Raw genomic sequence first — 20,238 nt, 5'->3', positions numbered from 1 at the left:
TTGTTATACTCCTTGTCAATCCCCCACTGATTGAAAGAAAAATTGTTCCAGATAGCTTTTCTTATCTTAGGATGTGGTCTTAGTTGGTATTTAAGAAAACCAGTCCATTCTTAGCTTTAAGCTTTCAGTTTTAAGAATAAGTACATACAGCAGGAATTTAGAAACTTAAATGTGAGCTTCACTTATTGCAGTCATAGTTTCCTCATAAATTCTTTATCAGCTATTTCATGTGCATTAGAAATAACAAGCTGGGCTCCAATCTTGTGAAGCTGCTGCTGTTAAAGAAGGATGTGCAGATGCTACCAAGTGTGGCATCCGGACCTCACACTGCCATGAAGCCTGAGTCAGGGGAAAGGAACTGAAATAAAATCATTGCCTTAGTAAACATGAGAACCTTTACTTGACCTTATAAGGTGGGAAGGGAAAGCTAATATTAAAAATCAGCCTTGAAGGGTGGGTGCAACATCATTTGCTTTGTTAGGTGGTTTGGTGAACGTTTTTGCATGTGGGTCTTTCTCTTTTTACAGAGTAGATCGAGGTCCAGTGAAGTTGACTATAAAGGAAGTCAGATATCCCATTAAATTGCTATGAATTAGGAATGTCCCATTGGAGATCGCATCCACCCTACATTATTCAGAGCAGCAGCAGCTGTTTGCTGAAGGAGAAGGTTCTGTGGTGTCCTCATCACCTGCCACCCTGAGAGGCTGCTGCCTGCTCCTCTTTCAACAAAACTGCCACACCCAGCCCTTCCATTCCTCCCCAGTGTGCTTTGCTTTTAGAGTGGAAATTCACAGAACGAATTCCAGCCCTTCATTTCATGGCTGTGGCATTGGCTGAGCCTCAACTTCAGGGTCACAGTGGTCGGGAGGCACTGGTGGCTGTCCTGAGTGCAGTGGCCCTCACTGAGCACCTGCCATCCAGTCTTCAGTTCATGATAAGTGTTGCTGCTGGGGAACCAGAGCTGAGTCTAAGCACTTCACTCATCACACTGCATAAGACAGACACAGGATTTGAGTCCACATCTGGGAGCCCAGTGTCTGGAATTTCCATTCCTGGGTGTTTCTCAGTCAGCTAATTAAAGTATTTAGAGCAAGCATGCCTATTTTAAATAATCAGTATGTCTAATATTCATTGTGCTGTTCTAGTATACATAGTATTAACTACAGTCCTTTGAGAAACATGTATCTGCTGTTCACATCTTATTACAGCTACTTAAAAAGATAATCAGCTGTGCCAAAAATAGGATGTTTCTGCTTTCACTTATTTTCTTAGAAGTTTAGGTATTGTTTGTTTGTTTAGTTTTTTAGTCAACAGTGTATTCAAATCAATTTCTGGAAATAGAAAGTTACTGCCTTATATTGTCTAATATAAAGGCATTCCATGAAGTTTGAAACAAGCTAAAAGGACACTGAAGTTCTTCTTCCTTATAAAACTTCAATAATTTTCCTGATGAAATTAAAGAGTGTGGTTGAAGACAGTTGTTCATCCAACTTTTTCTTTCTGGGGAAATGTGGTCTCTTCCTTTTACACTTTTAGAAAAAGGGTCATATTTAAGTAGGTTGGTAAATTTGTGGCTGTGGTTGGGAGACACCAGTGCATGAGCCTGCCTGTCAGCCTGCAGTAAACATAGCCTCGCTCCTTTCTGAGTGATTTAAACTACACAGGAGTCCATTAGAAGGCTCTCTGGAGCCATTGGGCTTCTGTCTTCTCTTCTAAAACTGCTGAGCTCATGACCCTGTATAAATAGCCCTTATTTTGTTTGTCACTGACATAAAGGAGGTTGAATGGGAGGCTGGGTCATGACAAGACTGGGAATCTTAGGGCACAGAATATGCAGAGGGCTTTGTGGTGATCATGGTGTTTGTATGTCAGGGGCACTGTGGACCTCTGTTTAGGCAAGAGGTTCCTGGGAACCTGAGTCCTGCACCCTCTCCCCCATCACTTCCACCTGCACACACATCTGTGGCTCAGTGACACCCTGCAAGTGGGGTCTGGGGTTGGTGTGCTGCTCTGCCAGCTACTTCAGGGGTAACTCCTCTCCTGTCCACCTCTCCTTCACAGAGAACCTGCAGTTTTGGAGGATTTGACCTGACAAACCATTCTCTGCACATGGGCAGTAGTAATGCCTCCCCAGTGGTGAGTGCAGTCAGAAGGAGACCAGTGGTTTATACTGGAGGGATGTGGTTGGCAAGGGCTTGAGCTGGGTGCTTAGAGAATAGAGGCCCTGTGAGCAGGTGGTCCTCTATGGCCCTCAGGCTCTTCCCTGTTCCATGGGGGTAAGTGAGAGCTCCCCCAGCCTGGTCTTCTCCCTGAAGGCAGCCACTTCCCCAGGTGCTTTTATCACTCTCCTCACACAGTGGATCCAGGTGCCTTTGGTTTGTGCAGAGAACACCAAACAGAGCATGGCTGAATGGAGACTGAGATTTCCCACCAAGCCTCTGGGCTCCTGTGGCCTCTCTGCTGCCTTCATGGTCCAGTCCCCACTCACAGGGGATTCTGTTTCTGGACCTCAGCCCCAGAGGCTGCTGGGTGCCCAGCTTGCTCCCTAAAGGCCACTCTCTCAGGGCCCAAGGGTTTAGGTGAGCTTTCTGTGCAGCTTTGGAAAAACATGCATTTTGTCACAAAACTGAAATTTAGATTACCTGCTTTATATTTGTTAGCATCATATGTGACACAAGAAGGGTTTGAGAAATTTCTGGGAGAAAAACTTTTATTTGGATGTCAAATTTTATTACTTTGTAAACCCATGATTTTATGTAGTTATGCTTTTTAAAAATGAAAGTATGATTTTTTTTTTCTTTTCTCAGGAGAAAGTTTTTTTTTTAAGCAAAACAAAATGAGTGCTGACCACAGTCTGCCTTTTCAGACTAGGAAATTCAAACCTAGAAGAGCCAATACCCTTGGTCACCTGATGCTGGCTTTGCTGACTTGCCTTTTGTTCTCCTGGGAAGGGTTACCTGAATATTAGTCCATATAAACCACTGTTGGACTGATGAAGTGCAGTCCCCTTGGGATTTTTGTTGTTGTTTTGTTGTCTGTCTGAGGTACCAAGGCCAGGGTTTGAACCAGAGACCTCATATGTGGGAAGCTGGAGCTCAAACATTGAGCCACATAGGCTTCCCTGAATTGATTATTTCTTTTGTTTTTCTTGTTGTTTTTCTAAATTTTTAGGAGGCATGAGGCAACTGAATCCAGGATCTCCAATGTGAGAAGTGGACACTCAACCACTTGAGTCACATCTGCTCCTAATAATGTTATTTTAACAAGGGTTTATCTTGATGACTAGAGAAAGTATGGAAAATAGGTTTTTGAAGAAGATAACAAAAGCATAAAAACAAAATTGTAAATATAGATAAAAGCACAAGGGTGTCAATTAAACAAGGGAATTTTGGTGTAATGAAAAAAATTATTTTGATACATCTTTGCCTTGTCCCAACTTAGTCATAAATTCACATTTTGAGCAACCACCTGAGTTAACCCTTCTCTGGGTATAACCACAACTAGCAACACCTGCACCTTCACAGGTATGGATGATAAGAGCTAACCTCAGCTTCTATGATCAGCCTGTGCCACTTCTTTTCAATTGCCCCTTGTCACTGCAGCTCTTTCCTGCTGCATAATTTATTTGCAAGGCATTAATTTCCATATGACTTGGATGATAAGAAGCTGCTCTCAGCTTCTCCACATGGCCTTAGTTACATATGCTTTTTGTACCATATATTGTGAAACTGCCAGGCTCAGGGTCCATTGGATCCTTCCCATCTGGGTCACAGTAAAGAAAAGAGCCTGGAATAAACATGTGCTCCAACCTGCCCTTCCATGATCCCTCACAGGAACCTAGGCTAGGTAAGCTGGGACCCTCCCAAGATTCTCCATTCTCCCCCTCCAGATTCTTCGATGTTATGAACCTCTCATTTCATGCAATCTTGCTGGGTATCTGTGTTTGTACCTCATCACCCAAAAAACTTCCCCATAACCTGAAAAACACTTGGTTGAATGGGTTCTTGTTCCATGATCTTGGCAGTACCTGTCCACATCAGATACACACACAGTGTCAACTGCTTCTGGATTATTTTGGTTAATTTTAATTTTGGATCATATACCATTTCATATACCCACCTTGGAAGTGGCACCAGTTTTAGCTACATGTGTTGTACCCAAGTCTCATTTCCTTCTAATTTGACAGCTGTATGTGAAGTTATTAAAACCTGATAAGTTTATTTTGAGTAGGCCAGAGATTGGTTTTTCATTGTTTTCTTTTCCAGAATATAATGTCATCAGTTTGCAGGTGGTGGAATGTTGTCTTTAGATGGTAGAGGGTCAGTAAATCTTCAGTAACTTTAAAAAAAAAAAATCCCTAAGGATATTCCATTGATTTCCTACAATACTGAAAAAACCTCACTTCACTATCATTGGATCCTGTTTTACTTAACCAAGTCGGATGAAAACAATATTTCCCCAAATGAGCTGGCTTTTCCAAAGGGGGTTTATTGACTTGCAAGCTTCTGTTGTGAGGCTGAGAAAAGAGTCCAAATCAAGACATCCTCTGGCAATGCTCTCTCCTCAAAGATCAGCTGTGGGTGATCCTGGACTCTTCTGACATATGGGAAGTTACATGGTGGCATCCGTCAGTCTCTGCTTTCTCCTCTGAACTCTGTTGCTTTCAGTTTCTGGTTTCTCTCTCAGCTTCTGAGCATTTCACTCTGAGCACCTGTGTCTGTCTTTCCATATGGACTCTAGTAAGAGGATTAAGTCCCACCCTGGGGCATGCCTTACAGAAGTAATCTAATCAAAGAGTCCCATTTACAGTAGGTCCACTCCCACAGGAATGGATTGGCTCTAAGGAAATGATTCTCTGGGATCCATCCAGCATCAAATGTTACAGATCCTCTCTAGTGAACTGTTCCCTGCGGTCACCCCTCAGGCTGAAGTGTGGTTTGCTGGCCTGGCGGGGGAGCAGCCGCGGCAGGCCAAGCCACTGCCCCCATAATAGGGTGGCTGGTCGGACTCACTGCCACCCCTGAAGGGAGCTCGGCATGGGCGCAGAGTGCCCTCGGGTCTCCCCTTCTCGGCAGCCATGCTTCCGCGGCAGCCCCTCCTCCCGGATGGCGCCACACAATGCCTGTAGGGCGGCACCCTTCTTCTTCTTTCTCCCTGCGCAGGCGCAGGGCGGAAAATTCCAGTCTGCCCTTTTCCCCTCCCCCGACAGCAGCAACAGCCAGGCGTGGGCGGAAAAATCCAGTCTGCCCTTTTCCCCTCCCCCAACAGCAGCAACAGCCAGGCGTGGGCGGAAAAATCCAGTCTGCCCTCCACCCCAGCAACAGCAGCCACCAATCCCTAAACCCTGCCCCTTCCCCCAGCAACAGCGACAGCCAATCCCTAACCACCACCCCTCCCCCATCCAGTACCTTTCGCCGGCAACCAATCAGAACAGGGCGTGGCTTCGACCAATCGGCCTTCCCCAGCCCCTATAAAACTGTTGCCTCTCCCTCAGTAAAGTGGACTTGCGTGTTTACCTTGTCTCCGCGGTAGTTCTTCTGCCGTGCGCCCTCCAGTCCTGAGAGCCCCCGACAAGGGCCTGGCCTCCCTTGTCCCCAGTTCGTCGCCTACTTCTCCAGGCGACCCCTTCGTCGCCGGCTTCTCTGGGCGACCCCTTCATCGCCGGCTTCTCCGGGCGACCCCTTCGTCGCCGGCTTCGCCGGGCGACCCCGTCAACCGAACCGCGCAACCCCTTGTGAGACCGATCCCTCGTCTGCTGCCGGACCGACCCCTCGTCCCAAGCGGGACCGACCCCTCATCCAGAGCTGGACCGACCCCTCGTCCGCAGCCAGACCCCACCTCTACCGACTGAGCAAGCTGCCGCAGTTGGCGCCCAACGTGGGGCAAGGCAACCCCACCACAGCCTCACTCCATAACCTGGCAGCCCTACGCCCTCCTCTCTTCTCACCTTGGGACTTCTCTCATGCAACATTGCTGCTACCTGAGCCTTGGCTACCTCATACAATCCACGGCGGTCTGGGAGAATCACTGGATGGCTTTCTCCTTCCATGTCGGGGGCTTATACCAACCCGCTATGATTAAGAGGAGCCTTGGATTTCTCGGGAGCGCGCGCTTGCATGTCTGAAGTAACCCTACCATAGCCCTACACTCTCCTCTTTTCTCACCCCTATCTTTTCGCTCTGCATTGCTGCTCCTGAACCTTGGTGACCTCATACGATCCACGGAGGTCTGGGAGAATCGCTGGATGGCTTTCTCCTTCCATGTCGGGGGCTTATACCGACCCGCTATGATTAAGAGGCGCCAGTAAAACTCTCAGGAGCACGTGCCTGAGCACCTCCACCCCTGCCTTCACCTCTGCCTCCTCCCCTCCGTGCTTGCTCCCCTTTGCCTTGCTCCACTGCTCGTCGTCCTGCCCTCCCCTCGTCGGGGCCTTCTCTTGGCCTGCGACCACCGTCGGAGCCCCACCGGCTCTGACCCCTCGTCTCACCGCGCACCTCGGCTCCCATCGCCGCGCTCTCAAGGTAAGGGCCCCTTTTCTTATTGGCTCCAAAAAGCCATTAGCAATGGGTAACATCCTATCTGCTAAGCAAGCCCCACAAGTTCGGGCCCTCGCCGGTCTCCTAGACACTCACCGGTGTAAGATCTCTTTGAAACAGCTCCAAGTATATTGGGACCTTCTTCTCCCCTTTAATCCGTGGCTTACCATGTGTCAGCTTTAGGACCTGGACACCTATACTCGCCTTATAGATAGGGTCACTTTTGCTGTGGAGCAGGAAGGTAAAAGATTCCCTCCTGGCTTATTACAGGCAACATGAAGTCCACAAGAAATCTTGAAGGGTATAATCTATGATATGCTATATAAAAAAAGATTTAAAAGCAGCTATACCAAGAAAGTAAGAATTATGAGTCAACTGTAAATAAATTATATATTTCTGTTAATGTGTTGTAATTGTTCTGTGTTTGTCTGTTCGTTCAATGTCAACGTATATTGTGATACCTCCAGATGGTAAATATAAATTACTAGAAATCTTTAAAAGAGCTCTATTCAAATGGCCAAAAATTAAATAAGCGCTTATATTAATACTTAAGTTTATTATATTAATACATAAGTTTAAATGTTAATAAGATATCTACAATTTAAAAAAAAATTGTAAGTCTTAATTAACAAAATTAACTGTACGTCTTCATAAAAAGTTGTTCTTGCCTAGATTAAAATGAATAACTTATTTTTCTTCACAGGATAATATAAAGAATGTAAAACTTATATGAATATTAAAAAGGTTAAAAGTTTGTAAAAATGCTAACGGAAATGTAATAAGTTTTGCAAAAAGACGTATTTTGTCCTAAAGTAAGATGGCTAATTTTTCATAAACTCTTGAAACTTAATTTGCATGCGGCAAGTGTAAAAGGTATTGTGATAACTTTACGTAAGGGAATGTGCTCTGTAGAGATAAAATTTATCTTCAATAGTTTACATTAAGGTATTAAATGGCTAATTCCAAAAGGTCATTCTTAAATATATATATATAAAACTGAATTGATGATAATAATAATAAAAGGTAATTTTATAACAGGAAAGATTAACAGCAACCAAGCTCCCCTGCCAACTTGCTTTTAGGAAACAGTTTCTAATATTGCATGCTACTAAGTATTTAAAGAAAAGTTATTCTTAAGGAAACAGAAGATGATTTTGTCTTTGCAGCCATTGTCTATTTAGCAACACCCCTCGCTATTGGCCTAGCCACTGTTGCGCCGGACGATTGGAACCTTAAACAAAGACTCCTCCTCACTGTCATCTTCCTATTTATCATTACTATATTTACTGCCCTCATTCTCCTTCATTTATAAAGCAGTCTCCTACAAACCACAAAGCTTCTGTCTTAAACATACCATTCTCAACCCTATCCTCTAAATGATCTTCTCACTTCCCCCACAGCCTTTAATACTCTATTTCTTCCTCATAACCTTTGCTTTCTTGATAATATTTTCCACCATCTGTCTAGCTGCTACCACCCCAGAAGATTGTAACCATGGCCCCCTATGCCGCCATCGCTCTCAAGCAGCTCCAGCCCTGCTAAACAGCCCGCAACCCATTTTTCCCGGCCTGTGGCCTGCTTTCTAGCATCCAATAACGTTTCTACTCTTGCCTCCCCATACTTCTGCAGAGCTTCCTCCTGTCTCGACCTCACTCCTCTTCTCAGCCATCCAAAGCATCCTTTCTCGTCCCCTGCCCCCCTCCTTTTTTTGTTTGAACCCCCACTGCGTTGCAGATTGGGCCACCCCATTTTGGCCCGCCCCATTAACACCGGCCTCTCTCGCGCCCGTGAAGACTTTGGCCTTCTTGTTGTCCTCGCCTATGTCCCCACCACTCCCGACGCTGCCGCCACCACCGCTGCTGGTGCCCTGACGCGACTTGTCCTCACCGCTGCGATCCTCCAGACCATCACACAGTCTGCCTCTACCGCTCTTCGCCGCCAAGAAGAGATCAACTACCTGTAACACTCTGTCATTCGGGACTTTTAATGCAGATGGACCTTATAGCCACCAAGATCAACAAGAATTGGACATTGGCCACCCTTGCTTGCAACGGCAAGATACCACCCCCTAAATTGTACATTTATATCCCGGGCATACTCACCTCCCTCTTCAGCCCCGCTTCCCTCATTGCTTACTGCCTCTTGGGCCTCAGCTACTTGTTGCTGCTGCCATCCTGGTCCTTATTTGAAAAGAAGGGGGAAATGCGGTCACCCCTCGGGCTGAAGTGTGGTTTGCTGGCCTGGCGGGGGAGCAGCTGCAGCAGGCCAAGCCACTGCCCCCATAATAGGGTGGCTGGTCGGACTCACTGCCACCCCTGAAGGGAGCTCGGCATGGGCGCAGAGTGCCCTCGGGTCTCCCCTTCTCGGCAGCCATGCTTCCGCGGCAGCCCCTCCTCCCGGATGGCGCCACACGATGCCTGTAGGGTGGCACCCTTCTTCTTCTTTCTCCCTGCGCAGGCGCAGGACGGAAAATTCCAGTCTGCCCTTTTCCCCTCCCCCGACAGCAGCAACAGCCAGGCGTGGGCGGAGAAATCCAGTCTACCCTTTTTCCCTCCCCCGACAGCAGCAACAGCCAGGCGTGGGCGGAAAAATCCAGTCTGCCCTTTTCCCCTCCCCCAACAGCAGCAACAGCCAGGCGTGGGCGGAAAAATCCAGTCTGCCCTCCACCCCAGCAACAGCAGCCACCAATCCCTAAACCCTGCCCCTTCCCCCAGCAACAGCGACAGCCAATCCCTAACCACCACCCATCCCCCATCCAGTACCGCCCACTGACCTTTCGCCGGCAACCAATCAGAACAGGGCGTGGCTTCGACCAATCAGCCTTCCCCAGCCCCTATAAAACTGTTGCCTCTCCCTCAGTAAAGTGGACTTGCGTGTTTACCTTGTCTCCGCGGTAGTTCTTCTGCCGTGCGCCCTCCAGTCCTGAGAGCCCCCGACAAGGGCCTGGCCTCCCTTGTCCCCAGTTCGTCACCTGCTTCTCCAGGTGACCCCTTCATCGCCAGCTTCTCCGGGCGACCCCTTCGTCGCCAGCTTCGCCGGGCGACCCCGTCAGCCGAACCGCGCAACCTCTTGTGAGACCGATCCCTTGTCTGCTGCCGGACCGACCCCTTGTCCCAAGTGGGACTGACCCCTCATCCCAAGCGGGACCGACCCCTCGTCCAGAGCTGGACCAACCCCTCGTCCGCAGCCAGACCCCACCTCTACCGACTGAGCAAGCCGCCGCAGTTCCCCATACATGGGCTGCCCTATAATTACCTCTGGTGGGATCAGTGGTGTTTGCCTGATGGCATAGACCTCAGGGCCATGAGGACCAAAGGGAATGTTTTGGCCAAGACAACACCAGTGAGTCAATATTTAAGCTTTAATTTATATTTCTCTTGGATTTATTCTACCTTACCATAGGTGTTGGATGGTATGGGCAATGGGTGATTTGCTGGATGGGAACCACTTGACACAAACTTTAAATATATATATATATATTTTTAAAAAGATACTTAGATTACATAAATGTATATTGAAACACTTTTTTATAACTTTTCCAGTGAAGTGAGTTTGAAGCTAGCTTGAGAGTTCAAAGGGTACTCCCTGCTTTGGAAAACCATTTTCCTCTTTTCCCCTACAGTTAAAGCATTCTTATTTTGACAAGAGAATGCCTCAACCCATTCTTACTACCTGTAAGTCATAAACTATATATAATTATAATCCATTGAAAGGACTGGCTGGTAAAGCCCTTCAGCTGATGTTCAAATAGTCCAGTTGTGGCAGTTAAGTTTATGGAGATATAAAAATTAATAAATTTTGCCTAGATGATGAGCCTGTCATGTATGAATCTGGTTACAGATTTTTTAAAGTACCTTATCAAAACTGCCCACCAATATATTTCCTTGTCCTTTTTCATTTTTTGCATTCTGTAATGGGTAATTTCATGGAGTGCTCACATGTAGTTTCTTCTAGGGACTCTAGGGCAAACAGGGCACCATCCAGCACTTCCTAGATTCTATCCCCAGAATTTAATTGGTGACCCTACTGACTCTATTTTTCTTTTTCAAATACAGAAACATTTTCCTAACTGTGAGCTAACTCATTTGGAGAGGACTTATGAAGGACATTATACAAGGGAAATGTTTTGTTGTCTCCACATATTGTTGAGCTGCGAGGTTGACATTTTTCTTATCTTCTCACTAAGTTTTGTGAGTGTGAGCTTCCATTTTTATCACAGCATTTTTTCTTTGTTTTACCTTTTCCTTAGGTGATAGAAATACATCTATTATTTTAGATATTTACCATTTTTTATTTGGTTCCTAATGACTTCAGGAAGTCCATTTGTTTTCATAAACTTCCAAAATCATGAGTTACTCCAAACGCATATCTATGGTCAGTATAAATATTAAGTGATTTTCTTTTAGCTAAATGACTGCCTCTATTCAAAAGTTTTACCACAGCTCACTAGGGCATGGTGAGGCCAGGGGCTTGCTGACCAGTAATTGCTTCTACTGTAGTGGTTACTTCATAGTCTGCCTCATAATTATCTGTTTCTGTTTTATGGTAAGACACATCTAAAAATATGATCTAAGCCAGGTTTATCAAGGATTTTTTTTTGTTGTTGTTTGTTTTGTTTTGTTTTTGTTTGTGTGTGTTTTGTTTTGTTTTGCTTTGTTTTTGTTAAATCTGGTCCTGGGGATAATAACAGAAACAGGAACCTCACAATCTTGAGAATCATCTTTTTCAGGCATGGGCAACAGAGTACTGGATTTAAAGTATCACTTTAGAGGATTTGGATATTTTAAGGAGAGAGCAGTATGATTTCAAAAAAGGTCAGTCTGTGAGTTGACATATGCTGGGTTTTTCTTGAGATTAGAAACCAGCAAATCATGAGCTCTATTAACTGAAAGGTATGACCCCTGCCCAAGTCAGCTGACACCTCATGTAATTTGCAACCACAGCTAATATTCTTTCATCGCTGAGTATGGTGTAACTACTGCATACAATTACAGACTGGAATATTCCATAGCTTTTTCCCTGTTGGAAACTGAGGCTCAGTGGTCTCGCAAGGAGAGACATGCTCTTTCCATGGCTATGCTTGCAACCTAAGGAATGCAGTAATTAAGAGTTCCCAGCAAACAGGATGAAGCTGTTAAAGGCCGAAAGAAAAGATGAGAACATAGCTTTTGTAGTAAATAGACTACTTAGACTTTGTTCCTTGAGATAAGATTTTTTTCAATTTCTTAGCTTATGAGTAATGCTGATAGTTAACTGCATGTTGCTGCTTGTTCTAAAATAGACTGGGGTATATATAGCGCCCCTTGTAAACAATAAAGTTATCTGGTCCCAGCTCTCTCTCTTTCTTCCTATTTCTTTCATTCTTCTTTTTCTCTTTCTTTCATTCCTGATACCCTTCGGCCCAAATCTCCAACAAATGGCACCCAATGTGGGGCCCGAAGAAGTGAGTCTTCCAAAACAGTATTGGGAACCACGGAAAGGACTCCTACAAGGGTCATGAATGGCATCCAAAGCAGTGTGACTGGAGTCTTCTTTTAGGTAAGTAACATTTCCATGAAGTCATCAGGGTAATAGTTAAAATGGGAAGTGTGGAAGAATATTTGCAAGTGTTAAAAACTTTGCTAGTGGGGTGCCTGTAAAAAGTTGTGAGTTAATCAAATTGTTTGCTTTAATACAAAAGCATTGTGGTTGGTTTTAGCTTCAGGGGCATAATGTTTTAAATTCAAACAGTAGATATGTGTAATGAAAGCTTTACAGAGAGCATATCAAAGAGGGGAATCCATTCCTTTTATCTGTGTGAGCTTTGTACCAGCAAATTATTGCCACCTTAGATCCTTTACAATCAGAGGAAGATGACAAAGAAGAAATTACTATATTTTCAAAACCCATAGACAAACAGAAAGTGGAGGGCAATTTGAAAGAACTAAATTCTGAGCCAAAAGGCAGAGGAGAGTCTCCTGGCTTTATGCCTAATCCTTTTATAGATAAGAAAATAACTGTCTGCTCTAATGAAATATCCAATCTCCATATATCATCCAGATGCTTATCCTAGCTTATATCCAGTCCAACCTACTGTGCCTGTTGAGCCACCACTTATGGCTGCCCTGACATCAGCACCTGGAATCTTTTCAGATATGTCAGATGCTTTACCCTATGTTAAAAATATATTTGTTTCCAACCCCACTCCTCAAACACCCTTGATGTGCTGTTTATTGCAAGGATCTCAACAAGGGGATCTGGAGGCCATGCAATTCTTATCAGCTTTTCTGGTTATATCACAACCAACTCCATCAGATGCTAATAATCCTCAGGAAGGTACTGAGTTCCATCATGAACCACTACCTTTTAAACTATTGAAAGATTTAAAACAGGTAAAAATACTAAATAAAGTTCTTGTTAGTGAAATCAGGCTTGTAAGAAAATCTCTGTTAAAGTGTTAACTATGATAAGGAAATTATTCTGGCAGCAACTCTGTAAACCCCCTGCTGCCTACATAATAATGTAATTGTGGGCTAGTGTTAGTTAATAGAATTAAACTGCTGGAAAAGGAGATAAACATAGCAACATTGGAGTTCTGTTTTGTTTCCATGCTAATTCTGATTGGGCCTATTTAACCGAAGTAATAAAACAATACAAAATTTTTATCAGGTGTTAAAAGGAATTTTTAGTTTTAAATCAATAGTTTACTCCTGAATTTCAAGTCTCAATATAGTCTTACAGAGTAGTAATACAAAAAATGTGTGTTCTAAATGGCTAAATAAGAGCTTAATTACATTTATGCTGCTCAAGTTATCTTAACTGATTGCTGATAATAAAAATGTTTCCAAGCATATGCTTGAATGTTACAGGCAACATGAATTCCAGAAAAAAATCTTAAAAACAGTAAAATCTAAGATGTGATATGATGGAGAATTTAAAAACAGCTATACCAAAAAAGTAAGACAGTAAGAATTATGAGTCAATTGTAAACTGTATGTTTCTGTTAATGTGTTGTAATTGTTTTGTGTTTGTCTGTTTGTTCAATGTCAGTGTATATTTTGATACCTCCAGATGGTGATATAAATTAATAAAAATTTCAAAAAGAGATCTATTCAAATGGCCAAAAATTAAATAAATGTTTATATTAATACTTAAGTTTAAATGTTAATGGCATCTCTACAATGATAAAAATTGTAAGTCTTAATGAAATTACTGTCTCTTCATAAAAAAAGGTTCTTGCCTAAATTGAAATGAATAGTTTATTTTTATTCACAAAATAAAGGATGTAAAACTTGAATAAATATTTTGAAAGGTAAAATTTTGTAGAAGTGCTAAGTAAAGTTAATATGTTTGTTTAAAAACGTGTATTTTGTCCTAAAATAAGACAACTGGTCTTCATAAAATCAGAAAGAACATATGCAGAATGGAACTTGAATGCATGTGGTAAGTTATAAAGGGTATTGTAGTAACTTTGGGAAAGGAAATGTGTTCTGTGAAGATAAAATTTGTCTTAAAATAATATAATTATAGTCTATATGGTTATAAATAATTATAAGAAGTTTAACAAAGCATTGTTTAAATTAAGGTATTTAAATGGATAATTCCAAAAAGTCATTATCCTCCTCTGCCAACTTGGTTCTAAAAAACTATTTCTGGTATTAAATGTACTAAGTATTTAAAATGAAGAAAAGTTCATTATTTTAACAAGTTTGTTTAGTGTTGATTGTAATTATATTTTGGAAAAAGTTTGCCGGAAAACAGTTTCCAAAATTGTTTTGTTAACTTATGTATCTGGGATATATGGAATGTGTTTTTATTGTTAAGGAAACAGGAGATGTTTTTTTCCTAAAATAAAATGATTGATTATTAAGAAAGAGTAAAATGTGTAACAAAACCTGAATGAATACTGAAAGTGTAGAAGGTTCATGGAAAAGAAAATTTATCGTTAAAGTTAAGCAAGATTTGATGGGTCTGTCTATAAAATTTTAAAAAGTTTAGTATCAAGTAGTATACTAATGCAAAGGTAAATTTTTCTTCTTTCTCAAAGTCTCTCAAGTCATTAGCCTGTTTTGGTAAAAGTTTATGAAAAGTGTTTATCCTGAATAATCAGTATACAAGGAAAGTCTGTTTTATCAAAATAGCTTCTTGTGCTTTAACCTTATCATTTCCTCAGTGTTCAAAGAAGAAAAGGTCCTATCTCTTTTGAAAGAAATTAATTTTCAAACCTGCTTTCTCAAAATCAAATCCTGAAGAGTAGCTTTTAATTCCAAACTAATTACAAGAGGTTTGTTCTTTTACCTTGAAAGAAAAATTAAAGTAATAATTGAGTTCATTTAATGTTATAAGTTGAATGGAAGGTGTTTGAAAGTGTTATAAAATTAACAGGATTTTTTAACCCTCTGTTAACTAAAGTTGTATGAGTAAAAGGTTCATATGAATGCTTAAGAGTGTATAAATTTATCAATATTTCAACATAATATTAAACAAAATACAATATGATTAATTATGGTTTTAATTAATATAAAAAGGTGTGTGTCATAGAAACAACTTCTTATCATAAATTGAAGTAACACCATTGTAGTATGCAGCAATACCAAATATTGCTAGTTTGTTGCAAGAAGTTAAGGTCCAGCTGTGTCGTTATCACTTTGTTTTAAAATGTGCTAAGACTTTCTTTAGTATTTCCTTAGGCAAGTCAAGCCAGCCTGCATTCTCCTACCTGTAGAAAAGTCAACAATAGACTTTTGTAGTGCCTCCCCAAGGCTGTGTGTATAGCCCAACCATCTGCCCTGGCCTTGTGGCAAAGAATCTGGCTGAGTAGAAGAAATCTGTGGCTAAAACGCTACTGATGACATTATGTTAATCAATAATCCTTTTTTCAAAATTAAAAGAAACAGCAGAAACAATGGTATCTTATCTTGAGAACCTGGGGTGGGCAGACAGTTGGGATGGACTGTGAGGTCCCTGCTGCTCAATGTTGTTTAGTTGGGTAAAACAAAACTATAACCTCTGCTGTAATTGATAAAGTACAATGTTTTCTCACATTAATGTAGTTTGTAATATGGCTGGAATACTGAAAATCTTTCATCCCTTCCTTAGCTCAAATATTAAAACCACTGCTTGTATTAATTGGGAAAAGCACTTTAAATAATAGTAAAAAGAAGGTAAATTGTGGACATTAACTTAGCCTATGAATTGGATGTGGCAAGGACCAATATTAGCTTTGGGTGGAGTTTGTGGCAAAAGCAAAATTCTAAACAAGTATCCCTTGGATTTTAATCACAATTCTGGAAAGGGGCCAATAATACAATATAAAAAAGCAGTTGTGTACAGCATGGGAGGTCCTGCTAAAAGTGAAAGATTTAACCCAATAGTGTCTGGTCACTCTAAAGATTGCCATCTCTATCCAGGGATGGATTGAAAATGCTAAAAGCAAGACAGAAATGATGGACTCTTGTAAATCACCCTCAGATTATGAAGAGACATTTGGGATACCTGCTAGTAGTAACAGGTGACTGTCATGTCCTTGCCCACTCCACTAACATCCCTTTTAGGACTGTTGGCACGGATGCCTTTGTGAAGATCCAGAGCCCTACCACTGAAACCTGAGAAAAGGCAAAAGTGGCTCCACTGAAAAGGTGAACATCAATGAAGCAACAATAGTGATGGCCAGAAGAAGAAAAGGCATCTCGATACCTGTGAGAATGACGTGGAATTTGGCAGTCATCTCCTGAAAGTCAGTTATTGCTACATATGGCACAAGAATTCTTGAAGTGGACTAGATGCTTTATTGGACTGCTTATTATAAGCATTTTGGGACTGATTGGTATCGTTACAGTTGCTGCTACTGCTGCAATAGCTTTACATGAAAGTACAAACAACAATATGTACATAATTGGCATAAAAATGCTAGCGATCTGTGACATAGTCAAGAGCATATAGATGGACAGTTAAATAATTGAGTTAATGATTTGAAATCAGCTGTGTTACATATTAGAAATCAATTGTATAATTTGAATTTGTTAAGGGGGTTGAGGTGTGATTGGAATGAAAATAATTTCTGTTTAACTCCGCTTGCATGTAATTCATCAGATATAGTATGGAAAAAATGAAGAATCATTTATTAGGCCATAAAAGTAATATCTCTCTGAAAATATTAGAAAATATTAGAGATGTCTCATCAAATTTATGTAGCAAATGATAAGGATATTTTGTCAGATATGATTTCACATATTACAAAATTTAGCCCAGTTAATTGGTAGAAATCACAGCATTTCCTGTCAGCTTTAGGAATAGGGCTAAACATATTTGTTCTGTTGCTCATGATTCTTGCCTGTGCCGGACAGTGCTTTCAAAGAAAATTGCAAAGTGTAACAGCCATGGGACATGTGAATAATCTGGTGCTAGCCAAAGCACTTATAATTTCCCCAATAATTTCCCCAAGTTGAAGAGCTTGGCTGGTAGTCAATGATGGGTAAGACTCTTGAGAGGAGGGCAACCTAAGACAGGCATGGTCACCTCAACTAAAACAAAAAGGGGGAAATTTTGGAAACTGAGGAACAGTGGTCTCACAAGGAGAGGCATGCTGTTTCCATGGCTATGCTTGCGACCTAAGGAATGCAGTTATTAAGAGTTCTGGGCAAACAGGATGAAGCTGTTAAAGGTTGAAAGAAAAGATGAGCACATAGCTTTTGTAGTAAATAGAACACTTAGACTTTGTACCTTGAGATAAGATTTTTTGAATTCCTTAGATTATGAGTAATGCTGATAGTTAACTGCATGTTGCTGCTTGTTCTCACATAGACTGGGATATATATAGAGCCGCTTGTAAACAATAAAGTTGTCTTATGAGTCTCTATTAACAGACCCCCTGATCCCAGCTCTCTCTCTTTCTTCCTCTTTCTTTCTTCTTTTTCTCTTTCTTTCATTCCCAATACCCTTTGGGCCCAAATCTCCAACACTCCCCATATCTCTAGTGAGGGCTTTTAATAGTTATATTTTGATTTTCATAAACTTGAAATGATAAGTTTAATTGTAATTGGGTATAAGATTAAAGTTGGAGGTGATAGCGATTGTATAAAGTCCAATTAAAAATGTTTAAAGGGTCCTTTCTGCAAGGTTTTTGACACCTCTTGAACTTTCAGTTTTACAAGTGTTGTGAAATTGACAGATGGAGCAAGGTTAATATGCTAACCTTACTTCTCATTTAAAGCTTATTTATTTATTTATTTTGCTGAAGATAAAAAAATGCACCAGAAGAATACAATGTAACTGACCAGGAAACTTGGTTATTTTGTGGAATGGAGCATTTTATAAAGAATAACTTGAATGATTAAAAATAATACTGCACTCTTGTCTAATACCTTACAAATCTGCACCAGTGCATATCATGAACAGTAAAGATCTTGACAACTCTCTAAGAACTTCATATAATTTCTGAAATGTTTATATGAACAACTTTTTTGCCCACTCAGATTTAACCAACAGAAAATTAGAAAATTCTTAATTTGACAACACATCCCATGCAAGTCCCAACATATCAAATAATCCTAACAACTTTTAAAATTTCTCTTTTTATAAGGTAAAAAATTAATGATTTTTTATTTTCTTGCACCCCAGCAGAAATCTTTGATCAAGGAAACATACTTAGGATTTGGTTGAGGGAATGCAAATGTCAAAATTGCCAGGAAGTTTGTAATGTATATGAAATAAGGTCATAAGTCACCATGAACAAGACTCAGCTCCTTATTTAACCAAAGTGACAATGAAAGATTAAAACAATATTCTGGAGAGGTGGGGCAAGATGGTGGCTGAGTGAGTGCACCTTATAGTCCCTCCTGCAAAGAAGCATCCAGGCAGCATTAGAAATTCTTCAGGACCAGGCTGTTTTGGGATTTTGCAGGGTAGGAGGTGTGTGGACATCGATTTGGTGAGAAAGTAACAAGAGAAGATTCGTGTAAAAGATAAAACTGAGGTTCTCTCACACGGAGTTAGGGGCTGCATGCAGGATGCTCCCCCTTGGGACGGGCGGCACTGTGGCACCAGCACTGCGGCACTGATTCCTGGAGGCTCTGCGGTGCTGGGGAATTCATAAGCCCTGAGCAGGCTATTCAGGGGATTGAAGGGCAGAAGGCCTTCAGAAACCGATTTGGTGAGGCAGATGGAGTATTTTGTGAGGTGGGGAAATTTTTATTTCTGACATGAATAATAGCACTTCCGGCTGGTGCTCCGGCCCCTGGGCCTGGCTGCTGATCTGCAGCAGCCTTGGATTGCTCGCATTGAAGAGACGTCACCAGGAGGCTGTTTCAGGGGCTTGCAGGGTGGGAGGTGTCTGGAAGCTGATTAGGGGAATCTTTTGCAAGGTGTGGGATTTTCGGTTTCTGACACTGATATTGGTGCTTCCGGCTGGAGCCCCATCCCCTGGGCCTGGCTGCTGATCTGCAGTGTCCTTAAATTGGCTGCAGTGTAGTGGTGCCCCCAGCTGGCTGTTTTGGGGGCTCGTAGGGTGGGAGGTGTCCTGAAGTCGAATTGGTGATACAGCCACAGAAGAGACCCTAGTGAGAGGGGGAATTGTGGGTTCCTGACACATAGGTCAGAGTTTGTGGATGTGACCTCCCCCATAGGGCTGGCACCCAGCTGTGGGGATCCCTGAAGGCTGTGTTGCACTGCAGTGCTCCCAGGCTCCTTGTTAACTGGATTTGATGTTGCCAGGTCTGTGTCCCCTAAACCCTGGTGGCCCACATCCCAGAGACTCACACCTCTTGAGTCTGGAATATCACAGACTTTCCATCCCTGAATCCACCACACCCTGAGGCCCATCTGAGGTCCTTGATTGTCCTAGCCCTCAACATTTGAATTTTTTTTAAATTTTTATTTTTTATTGTCCTGGTTGCTAATATGGCATTATCTCCAGATCTTTTCTCCCAGTGTATCCCCCAAGGTCTTTTTTTTTTCATTTATTTAGGGTTTTTTGTTGTTGTTGTTGTTGCTGCTGTTGTTGTTCTATATCTTCTTTTCTTTTCCTTACTTGTTCCCCTCCCTTTTCTTTCCCCACCCTCCCCTTTTTCTTTCTTTCTTCCCCTTTTTTTCCCTCTTTTTTTTTTCCAGACATATATAAGATACTTTATTCAAAAAGCCTATCACAATACAGAGAATGCTCCAATCTCAGGATTTACAAAGGTCTAAAAGTAAACAGTAAAAGGCTTTAATTTTTTTAATCATGAGGTGTGAGCAGGGCCGGCAGGAACTTTTCTGGGAGGTAGGATAGACAGTGGGGGTGAGCAGAAAGCTTGACCAGGGCAGGTTAACAGCAATGTTTCTGCATGTGATTGGCGGGTTCTGACTGAGCTGTTAAGAGAAAGTTGTCCACCTTAGAGCCTTCTCACACCTGGGGGCAGGCCAAAGAGCACAGGGAGGCCAGGAAGAAGCCTGACTAAAGTTTGGTCAAGTCGAAATTTAGGGGGTAAGTGATGGTCAGTGGTAAGCCCTTGGTCAAAGGACATCATTTGGAAAGCTTCATACATTTTGGGGGAGACACAGCAAACTGAATCTTCTTCGTTCATGTGTGAGAAATATGGAAAGTGAAAGCCTGGCTTAAGTCACCTAAGGCAGCCAAAAAATGGCTCCTGTTTAGAAATAAATGGCACTTACAGAATTTGTTGGGGTAAAAGAGTGTTTTCTCTACACTTCTTGACTAAAGAGCTCTTTTTTTTATTGACTTTGT

The 20,238-nt window shown here is 42.0% G+C and overlaps 1 protein-coding gene across 5 annotated transcripts in view; it reads left to right on the top strand.

The window, feature by feature from the left end:
* Window positions 1-17,875, top strand: part of LOC131280128 (leucine-rich repeat and calponin homology domain-containing protein 1-like) — a 169,097-nt gene extending 151,222 nt beyond the window's left edge. For 2 of the 5 annotated variants that reach the window (XR_011650009.1, XM_071218317.1), the window contains 2 exons: window positions 11,978-12,074; window positions 16,070-17,381. The gene's annotated coding sequence lies outside the window, so the exon portion shown is untranslated. Of the gene's footprint in view, window positions 1-11,977; window positions 12,075-13,565 lie in introns of all 5 variants that reach the window. The other 3 variants (XR_011650008.1, XR_011650007.1, XM_071218316.1) reach the window with 3 other exon arrangements.
* The last annotated feature ends 2,363 nt before the right edge of the window (window positions 17,876-20,238 follow it).

The sequence above is a fragment of the Dasypus novemcinctus genome, chromosome 10 (assembly GCF_030445035.2).
Source record: "Dasypus novemcinctus isolate mDasNov1 chromosome 10, mDasNov1.1.hap2, whole genome shotgun sequence".
Classification (NCBI taxonomy): domain Eukaryota; kingdom Metazoa; phylum Chordata; class Mammalia; order Cingulata; family Dasypodidae; genus Dasypus; species Dasypus novemcinctus.
Note: the sequence above shows the minus strand (reverse complement) of the source record. Positions and strands in the feature narration are given on the sequence as shown.